At 46.2% G+C, this 10,721-nt stretch overlaps 1 pseudogene; it reads left to right on the top strand.

Annotated features, from left to right (window-relative positions):
- Positions 1-383: 383 nt before the first annotated feature.
- The window catches only part of LOC143172218 (high affinity cAMP-specific and IBMX-insensitive 3',5'-cyclic phosphodiesterase 8B-like), a 108,244-nt pseudogene continuing 97,906 nt past the window's right edge, over positions 384-10,721 (top strand).

The following is a 10,721-nucleotide window of genomic DNA, read 5'->3' as shown; positions in this document are numbered from 1 at the left end:
GGGGGGGGGGCGCGTGTTGTACGTACCAAAGGTTTGAAACCAGGCCCTCTGCCAGGGTTGGGAGGGGGCTGCACCACCGATGATGCCTCTCCTCCCCGGCAGAAGGACCCGGTGGCTGCACGGACGCGGCGCTTCATAAGACGCTTAACGGGTCTGGGGGCTCTAGAGGCAGCGCGGGGAGGCGGGGGTGCCGGGGAGGCACCGCATGGGTGGGGAGCGGCCAGGGCAGCGCCACCGGCGCGGCGGCGGTGGTGGGTGGTGTCGGTGCCGCCGCGGGGTGCGCGGCGCAAGGGCGGTGGCCTCGCAGCCCGGGCGGGCGGCAGGTGAGAGTGGAGCGGGCCGGGCGGCTGGCCGGCAGTGCAGCGGGGTGGGGAAGGAAAGGGATGGGCTGCGCCCCCAGCATCCACGTCTTGCAAAGCGGTGTGATTTACTGCCGGGACTCGGACGAGTCCAATTCCCCCCACCATCTCGCAGGGCACCGCCACCCTCTTCGTCAAGATAGACGCGGCCGATTCCATCCCCTTCGTCCTCGCCTACCAGAGCTGGCGGCCGCCGCCGCAAGGAGCCCAGGGAGCCCGGCGCCTCCGCCCGGGCCAGGGCGCCCCGCTGCTACGGCATCGAGGCGGAGACCCAGACCAGCAACGCCAGCGCCAAGGTAAACCCTGGCAGCTCTGGATGGGGTCCCCGGTGGGGTTGGGGGGGTAGGAGGCTAAGCCTCTCCCCCTTCCCCGCCGGCCGCGGCAGAGGGAGGACAGAGCCACAGCATCCCCCGCCTCAACTGGTGAGGGAGATGCTTTGGCACATGGGATGCAGCTGCGAGGAGCGGTTTGCCCTGGTGCCCACTGACTCACCGCAGCTGCGGTGGCCGGGCCGGGCTGGCACTGCTGCGGCGGGGGGGGCCGCGCCGGGGGCCGGCTCGCCTGGAGTCCCCCCCGGGGGCAAGCGCCGGCCGCCGGGCGTCTCGGGCTCCCTCCGCCCCACGTTCGCAGCCCTCGGGGTGGTATCAGTGTGCCCCTGTGCTGAGATAGCTCCTGGAGTTACAGCTGGGGGGGGAAAGGGTTTGTTTCGAGCTTTGTGGTTAATGGCGGGGAGTGAGTGTGTGGGAGAGGTGTTAATATGCCGGAATAAAATTTCCCCCAGCTTAATTCTCAACAGTGAAAAGCCTGTACTCGCTGTTGGGTTTTCTTCATCCCTTTTTCATCTCCCCGTATCTGGTTAAAATGAACTGTTGCTGCTAGGCATGAATGTTCAGCTGAGAACCGAACCATTTGGATTTGCACACAGGCAAATACGCCTTGCTTTTGTAGAGGTTACTAGTGGTTAGTAGAGGTTTTCTAGTGGTTACTCCAGGGAGGGGTGGACAGGGGCTGTGTCTGTAGGGTATTCTCACTCCAAATCTGGAAGGCTTGGGTCCTCTCGTCCATGGCTAGGGGCAGGTACTGCAGCAACCCGCACATCAACATCTTCACTTAAGTTTAGCAGTTAAAAGAGATGGTTGCTCTGATTTTTTTTTTTTTTTTTTTTATAATATCACAGTAGACTTTTCATCGATTTCCCTGAAAGTTTTCTAAGAACTACATTTTGCTGTGTTGCCCTATTCCAAAGCTTGCTATCAAAACAAATGGTGTCATGATCCCAGCTGCACCTTAGGTTACTTTTCTGTTGTACTAATAACGCAGTATATCATGTCACAAAGTAATTCCATGGGCTTAAACAGATCCTGGTATTTTGTTAGAATATAATCAAGAAATTAAAAGACTACTGCAAACTTAAAATATAAACTACTTCTATAACTTAAAAAAAACCATAAATCATCTGAGGAAAACATAAGTGAGAGAGATCACAGAGGAAAAATCACCACCGCCGCAACCCGTAGTTAGTTTGTTCAAATGCTGAGAAAATTGCAGAATTGTCTGTGGTTACATTGACTGTTTTACTCATGCAGAAGCAGAACCTGTGTAATCAGTGATATGGAAAAAGTCTGAGCAGGACTGGAGTAAAAGAAATTGTTACATTTCTTGGATTTTTGGAAATTTTTTTTACATTTCAGAGTGGAATACTTAAGACAATTTTTTTTTTTTTTTTTTAATGTAGAGGAGAGCAAAAGGAGGGCTTTAAACTAGGTTCGAAGGGGGAAGGGGATAAAACCAGGCTCACTAGAGATGAGCCTAGGGGTGGCGTGCCGATGCCGGGGGCGAAATCGATAGCCCAGCTCAAGTGCATCTACACCAATGCACACAGCATGGGCGGCAAACAGGAGGAGCTGGAAGCCATTGTGCAGCGGGAGAGATATGACTTAGTCGCCATCACAGAAATATGGTGGGGTGACTCTCATGATTGGAGTGCTGCAATGGATGGCTATAGACTCTTCAGAAGGGACAGGGGAGGAAGGAGAGGCGGTGGGGTGGCTCTGCATGTTAGGGAGTGTTTCGATTGTCTAGAGCTCAACGATTGTGATGATGATACGGTCGAGTGTTTATGGGTAAGGATGAGGGGGAAGGCCAACGAGGCAGATATCCTGCTGGGAGTCTGTTATAGACCACCCAACCAGGACGAAGGGGCGGATGAAGTGTTCTACAAGCGGCTGGCAGAAGCCTCTCAATCGCTAGCCCTTGTTCTCGTGGGGGACTTCAACTTCCCGGACGTCTGCTGGAAATACAACACGGCAGAGAGGAAGCAGTCTAGGAGGTTCCTGGAGCGTGTGGAAGACAACTTCCTGATGCAGCTGGTAAGTGAGCCTACCAGGGGAGGTGCCTCGCTCGACCTGCTGCTTACAAACAGAGAAGGACTGATGGGAGATGTGGTGGTCGGAGGCCGTCTTGGGCTTAGCGACCATGAAATGGTAGAATTCTCCATTCTTGGTGAAGTGAGGAGGGGGACCAGCAAAACCGCAACCATGGATTTCCGGAGGGCGGGCTTTGGCCTGTTCAGGACGCTGGTTGAGAGAGTCCCTTGGGAGATGGTCCTGAAGGGCAAAGGGGTCCAGGAAGGCTGGACGTTCTTCAAGAAGGAAGTCTTAAAGGCGCAGGAGCAGGCTGTCCCCATACGCCGTAAGAAGAACGGGCGGGGAAGATGACCGGCCTGGCTGAACGGGGAGCTCTTGCTTGTGGAAGAAGGGGCAGGCGACTCAGGAAGAGTACAGGGATCTCGTTAGGTCATGCAGAGAAGAAATGAGAAAGGCAAAAGCCCAGCTAGAACGCAATCTGGCCGCTGTCGTTAAAGACAACAAAAAAAGCTTTTACAAATGTATTAATGACAAGAAGAGAGCCAAGGAGAATCTCCATCCTTTATTGGATGCAGGGGGGGAACATTGTCACCGAGGATGAGGAAAAGGCTGAGGTACTCAATGCCGCCTTTGCCTCAGTCTTTAACAGGCAGACCAGTTATACTCAGGGTATTCAGCCCCCTGAGCTGGAAGACAGGGACGGCGAGCAGGATGAACCCCCCATAATCCAAGAGGAAGCAGTCAACGACCTGCTACGCCACCTGGACGCTCACAAGTCTATGGGGCCGGATGGGATCCACCCGAGAGTGCTGAGGGAGCTGGTGGAGGTGCTCGCCAAGCCGCTCTCCATCATTTATCAGCAGTCCTGGTTAACGGGGGAGGTCCCGGACGACTGGAGGCTTGCCAATGTGACGCCCATCTACAAGAAGGGCCGGAAGGAGGATCCGGGGAACTACAGGCCTGTCAGCCTGACCTCGGTGCAGGGGAAGATGATGGAGCGGTTCATCTTGACGGCGCTCACAAGGCATGTGCGGAACAACCAGGGGATCAGGCCCAGCCAGCATGGATTCATGAGAGGCAGGTCCTCCTTGACCAACCTGATCTCCTTCCATGACCAGGTGACCCGCCTAGTGGACGAGGGAAAGGCTGTGGATGTGGTCTACCTGGACTTCAGTAAGGCCTTTGACACCGTCTCCCACAGCATTCTCCTAGAGAAGCTGGCGGCTCATGGCTTGGACAGGTATACTCTTTGCTGGGTCAAAAACTGGCTGGACGGCCGGGCCCAGAGAGTTGTGGTGAAGGGAGTTAAATCCAGTTGGCGGCCGGTCACGAGCGGTGTTCCCCAGGGCTCAGTTTTGGGGCCGGTCTTGGTCAATATCTTTATCAATGATCTGGATGAGGGGATTGAGTGCACCCTCGGTAAGTTTGCAGGCGACACCAAGTTGGGCGGGAGCGTTGATCTGCTTGAGGGTAGGAAGGCTCTGCAGAGGGACCTGGACAGGCTGGATCGATGGGCCCAGACCAACTGTATGAGGTTCAACAAGGCCAAGTGCCGGGTCCTGCACTTCGGCCACAACAACCCCATGCAGCGCTACAGGCTTGGGGAAGAGTGGCTGGAAAGCTGCCTGGCAGAAAAGGACCTGGGAGTGCTGGTCGACAGCTGGCTGAACATGAGCCGGCAGTGTGCCCAGGCGGCCAAGAAGGCCAATGGCATCCTGGCCTGTATCAGAAATAGTGTGGCCAGCAGGAGTAGGGAAGTGATCGTGCCCCTGTACTCGGCACTGGTGAGGCCGCCCCTCGAATACTGTGTTCAGTTTTGGGCCCCTCACTACAAGAAGGACGTTGAGGTGCTGGAGCGTGTCCAGAGAAGGGCAACGAAGCTGGTGAAGGGTCTGGAGAACAAGTCTTATGAGGAGCGGCTGAGGGAACTGGGGTTGTTTAGCCTGGAGAAGAGGAGGCTGAGGGGAGACCTCATCGCTCTCTACAACTACCTGAAAGGAGGTTGTAGCGAGGTGGGTGTTGGTCTCTTCTCCCAAGTAACTAGCGATAGGACGAGAGGAAATGGCCTCAAGTTGCGCCAGGGGAGGTTTAGATTGGATGTAAGGAAAAATTTCTTTACTGAAAGAGTGGTTAAACACTGGAACAGGCTGCCCAGGGAAGTGGTTGAGTCCCCATCCCTGGAGGTATTTAAAAGACGAGTAGATGAGGCGCTTAGGGACATGGTTTAGTGGGCATGGTGGTGTTGGGTCGATGGTTGGCTCGATTATCTTAGAGGTCTTTTCCAACCTCAATGATTCTATGATTCTATGAAAATAGAAATTCTTGCGCAATTCTTTAAATTGAGAAAGTTGAGATTTGAAAAAAGTATTTTTTTAAAAAGTGGTAATGCCTTTTTCTGTTCTTATGAATTGTTTATTATTATTACATCATGTGCTCTTATAAATGAATATATTTGTCAACATTTCTGGTTGTTAAAAGTGAATGTATTTCAGATGTTTTTGAACTTCATAATTGGCACTGTGATGTCATTTTGGATAGTTTCAGTTCTTTTTACAATTTTAGAGTCCCAAGCACCTAAGGGAGAAGATGCTTTTATTTATTTAACAATTGCTTCAATGATACAGTAGAAATGTTTCCGTTCTTATAAGAATTAAGATCTGTAAAATATTTTATATCATTTTTAAACAGACTTAGAGCCTCCATTCTTGCTGCTACTCTTGCCATGATTTCCTACAGGGTCATCTCATACTTAAGTATTTGTGTGACCAAAGTGAGGTTTGAATATTACAGAACTATCGTAAAGGCAAAATAGTACTTGATATCTGACGGGCTATAAGAAATGGAAAAGTATGGAACCATAGTTCTCCAATAGTACATAACAATATTTATTTCCATAGAAGTTGAAAGGTGAAGAAAAATATTTAGTTATTTTGGTACAGAAAAAGTGTCTAGTAATACACCTCATGGCTTTAACTTCTACAGTGCTTGGTTGCACATATTAGCTGCATTGAAATCTCATCTAATTGTATTTAGGGGAGGAAACAAATACACAGGTCAAATGGCTGTTAGCACTATTATAAATTAATATAATATTCCAGTTGTGTAACTGTTCAACCCACTTAAACCATGCTGCTTCATTTGTTTTCATTTTCTGTTCTAAACTGTTCTTTAGTTGTTTATACAGTCAAGTATTGCATTATTTGCATTTGACCCTATCTTTATAAAATGTTTTAAAATTCCTCCATATCATAATATTTAACTGGCATTAAAAGAAATCAACCTATAATGATTTCAACCCGATGCAATTCAAATAAAAACCAAAAAAGATCCCATGTCGCTTAAAATATATGGCTTGCCTAAACCTTTCCTTTTAAGTCCGTCTAATCTATACTCATTGGGGTGAGATCAGTGTTACAAATATTATTTGGTTTGTTTTCTTTAATAAAAAGTTCTGAATTGTTCAGAGCATTCAGATGGTTGGTCATAACCAGTATGAGCAGGATGTGAGTAACCATTTAGTAGTTCTAGTGTGTATGCATTTCTTTGTGGATCTCAAAAGCTTGGTAACAAATATCTACAGGTTAGTTGAAAAAGATGTTAAGTGGATTTGTTAAGTATTATAAGATGAGTCTGTGCCATAGTTTGAAATAGGGGACACAGTTTCTGATGCCCAATCATATGCTATGTTACTAAGGTACTTGGTCAGAAACACTCAAGTGAAAAAACAGACATTCCTTGCCCACGTTCCCTCCTTAATAAAAACGAACAGTATAATGGCAGCAAACAGTATTAATGTCTCAAACCCTACGTTGGCTTTATATAAAAATACAAGGCATTTAACTTACGTCATTGAAGCATAACATTGAGCATGAGTTGATACCGAGTGTATAATGGCTGCTTGACCCATTGCTCAACTATTGCCGGTTCTGAAGTGCAACAGTACCATCTCTTTAGCAAGAAGTAAACAGCTTCTTGAACACTTCCTTGGGGATTTGAAAAGATAATAAAAGTTTACCTAATTTATGTTTACAAATACATCTTTTAATTATGGCCAAATACAAATCTTAAGCAAAAGTGTGTGCATACATATGCTTTTCTTTAACATCTTGATACTTAAACATTAGCCAAACCTAAAAGAGAAGAACAAACAAGTTTTAAGGCTCTTGTTACTAACATGTAGCCTAGTGAAGAGAGAGAGGGGAAAAAAAAAAAAAAAAAAACCAAAAAAAACCCAAAACCAACTCTGCAGCCTTCTTTTGATTACTTTACCTTCTTTTTCTTCTTGAAATGACAAGAACACCACCAGATGGTTTGGTGGTTCTTATGCCATGTTCTTTGTGGAACAGAAGAATCTGTTTATGAAGCTCTCCTGAAAGTCAGTCACACTAGAAACAGTTTTTGACATTTTTCAGGCTTTTCTATATCAAAATAATTATTAGAAGCAAAGCTCAGAAATAAGAAGAAATGCAATGGGGCAGTATCTCTTGTCTTATCGATATTGGTCTGTGTTAAGTTCCAAGGTGGAAGCACTGAGAAGAAGGAAGTGCCTTAATATGTCAAGCACCTAGCTTTTTTGATTTTTTTTTTTTTTTTTTTTTTAAATGTGGGGGAATAGGGGAAAGGATGCAGCTGCCAAATACAAATCTGAGGAAATCCAAGTGCTATGGAGAGCATTGAGAAATCCAGATACTGAGAGAGTTGCATCAGGTCCACGGGCCTTGGAGAAATGCAACCCTAAGCATTGCCCTGATTTAAAATATGATTCTTCTCTTTAAAGCAGTATTATGTCCAAGAAAAGTCACTGTACTTGTACAGTTCAAACAAAACAAGAAGTGCTACTCTTTAACTGGCTGCTAGTATGTTCTACAAAATGTGGAACATACTAGATGTAGGGTAAACTTGGAAAATAAATCTCCCGACTCTGTGACTTAGTGTGATGGAGGTCTATTTTGCAACTTGATATGACATCTGAGACGTCAGAGTCCTCCTGAACATACTCTGGGGCTGCAAAGCTGGCAGAAAAAAATTTGGGGCAGGCCGAAAAGTGTTAGTACACTGAACTGTTACAGTGCAGAACCTTTTCAATTTAGACTAGCTGTTCTCTGAGAGGTGCTGGCCTGAATAACTCTTACCATAAAGAAGATCGCTAATGGAGAAATACTTTTCTTGGACTAATCCCAGACTTCTAATGAGTACACTAAAAGGACTTTGCAAAGATTTGCTGCTCTGTATCTGACTTTTCCATTCCTCCTTCAAAATGGTGCAGGTAAACTTCAACAAGCGCTGTAGTTGTGCTCTTAAGCAATGCTAGACAGGAGAAATGTGTGGACTGAAGTGTTACAGAATGGAGAAAACCATTTCCTTAGAAAATAATAAACCACTTGGCAAAGGGAACAGAGCAGCCTGGTAGATTAAACTTACTTGGTATTGAGTCATACAACATTCTGGACTTCCAAAACTGTTCTGGATGATAGGCATTTCTATCATTAAATATAAAATACATCATTATTTTTTTTCCTTAGTTTGTATGGGAAAAGAGAAGCTTTGGAAACTTGTAAGAGAACAATGTGGGTCAACCATTTAGGCATCGAGAGTCAACAGGCATCTTGGGACCCCTGCACCCCTCTAAGTCCTCCAATAAAAAGTTATTTTGGAACATTTGCTTCAGTGCCCAAAGTACCAAACTGTTTTAGCTAAACTGAGTGTTATTAGCATGTTTTCTACTTTGTACCATTTATTATGCGCAAAATGAGACTCTCAGGTTTTACCTTCTGAGGAGTTTGATATGGATCTTTTGACAATTTCTAATACTTTTCTAATACAATAATTTTGACAATTTCTAATACTCCATGATCATGCTGAATGCAGAGCAGAGGGATTTCAAATAAAACTGACTGCATGGCTGAAAGACATAATGCAAGCTGAGATGATGTGCCATGTACCCTGGAGAATAGCACATGTTCTTGGGATGCAAGAGAGAGGTTTGAATTCCTGCAGCTGAGAATGCTTAATGATCACTAGGGTGCCATACAGAAAATGGGCATGTTGTTTCCCCTTCCTCTCCTTCAGGAGAGGAATAATCTAGCCATCTATCATACTTTAAGTAGTGGGTTAGACAGCAGAGTAATTGAGCAGTTTTAGGTTGTGAAACTAAACATCACACCCGCTCTGTGGGTAGTCTAAGAGAGAGGCAAGGATACCAAACATCTACATCTCTTGTAGGCATTTCCTATCAGCTGGCTTGAGTGCCCCCTCCCCACCTTGGGCATCTTTCACATAGAGATGATGAGCTTGCCCTATTTGCTGTAATGAGCACTTAAGCACCTGACTCACAAAAATGTTTCCTGTTCCTGGTGGGGGTACTTCAACTTCTCAGGGAGTTTATTATTTCAGACAGGTTACTGTACCTCTTCTACTTCCATGGGTTCCTAGTTCGGGTAGTTGCACCAGGCTGTATTGTACAGTGTAGGCATTCCTAAAGGAGTAACGCAAGTGCGTATTTTCAATAACTTTGTAATGTTCTGTAAAGTAGTCCTGAATTTTGTGTGATGATATCTAAAGCCTGTAGAAGTTAAAAGGAGTGTTTTTACTAGATCCTAGTGATTTCTGAAATGCTGTGTGCTCATCGGTAAGCCTGTCTGATTAATGCAACCAGAGCTGGGGATGTTCATAAGCCTTAGTCCTATATGCAAAAAAGAAGTGGAGTTGGTTTGTTTTTTTTTTAATGAATATCTTCATAATACAAGGCAGACATGCTGTTTGAGTGACTACTGTATTCTCATTTTGGATTATCTGTGTACTCCCTTAAAGGTGGCGTTGCTTGAAAATTCAAGTCCAAGAGAATAAGATTTGGTGAAAGTGTAAGTAGTGATACGAAGGGGAACCAGAAATGAAAAAGCAACCATGCTTTCGGTTAAATTTTCCTCTTGCACCACCTGCACTGCTGCCAAATCTCAGGATCTAGCCATAAAACCAAGAAATCCCTTTTAAAAAAGGAGGGGAAAAATGAGGCTTTAACTTTTGTGTGTGTTCATTTCCAAAGTGAAGCAAATTTATTTTGAAATTCTGAGACAGAGACTTTCCCCGGGGTAAGTGATAACGTGGTGGCTAAGGTGCTTTCTGGAGATGAGACGCCCAGGTTCAATTCTGTCTTGAACAAGTCTGCAGAGGTTCTCCCACGTGAGTCCCCTGCCTCCTGTACTGTTGGCTATCACAGGTTTCTCTTTCTCTAGGCTCTGAGACAGCTTCCCTGAAATCCATCCATTTCCAAAGAGCCCTGTCCTGATGAATCACTACTTCCTCCTGTCGCAAAGAAAGCTGTTTCCTAAACAGATCTTTAATTCTATTGGAAAATAACACAAGCTTTCAGGAAAAGCTGACATGTTCCATTTCAGAATAAAACCACTCACGTATGTTAAATGGTTAGGGCTGTGTTTATGTGCCAGGCCGTGTTGTGACTCATGGAAGAGGTGAGTAGCTGCCATGTTGAACACCTTGCCATGCCCCTGTTTCAGGCTGCTTCCCTTTACCTCAGAGAGCACAGTGAAGGAGGCCAGGATGGCAAGACAAGACATCTCAAAAGTTTTGATTTCTTAAGTTCGTGCGGATGTGGTGTGGTGGGCAGTGGATGTGGTGCAGTGGCAGTGGGGCTGGCTGCAGCTGCTGGACAGCACTCGCTCGTGGAGCTCTGGCCGGCGGCCGCAGTGTGCTGGTAGAAACTTGGGAAATCTTTGGCTATCTGTGTTCTGGGTTTTTTTTGCAGACATTAAAAGGTCAACTACAGTACTATGAGGGTGCAGTGGATGGTTAGAGAGAAGATAGAAGAAGTGAAGATTTGAGATGGGCTAAGCAGAGTGGGACATCATTGTTTAAATGAAAAGGAAGTAATCAGTCTAGCCTAGGTTGGGGTGGTTGTGGAAAAAGCATCTGTTATGGGCTGGAGGAGGCCAAGACAGACACTTAAGCCAAAGGGAGTGGGGCTGAAGAAGCACATGGG

Source organism: Aptenodytes patagonicus, chromosome W, assembly GCF_965638725.1.
Source record: "Aptenodytes patagonicus chromosome W, bAptPat1.pri.cur, whole genome shotgun sequence".
Lineage (NCBI taxonomy): Eukaryota > Metazoa > Chordata > Aves > Sphenisciformes > Spheniscidae > Aptenodytes > Aptenodytes patagonicus.
The sequence above is the reverse complement of the archived record's forward strand: the minus strand, read 5'-3'. Positions and strand labels throughout refer to the sequence as shown.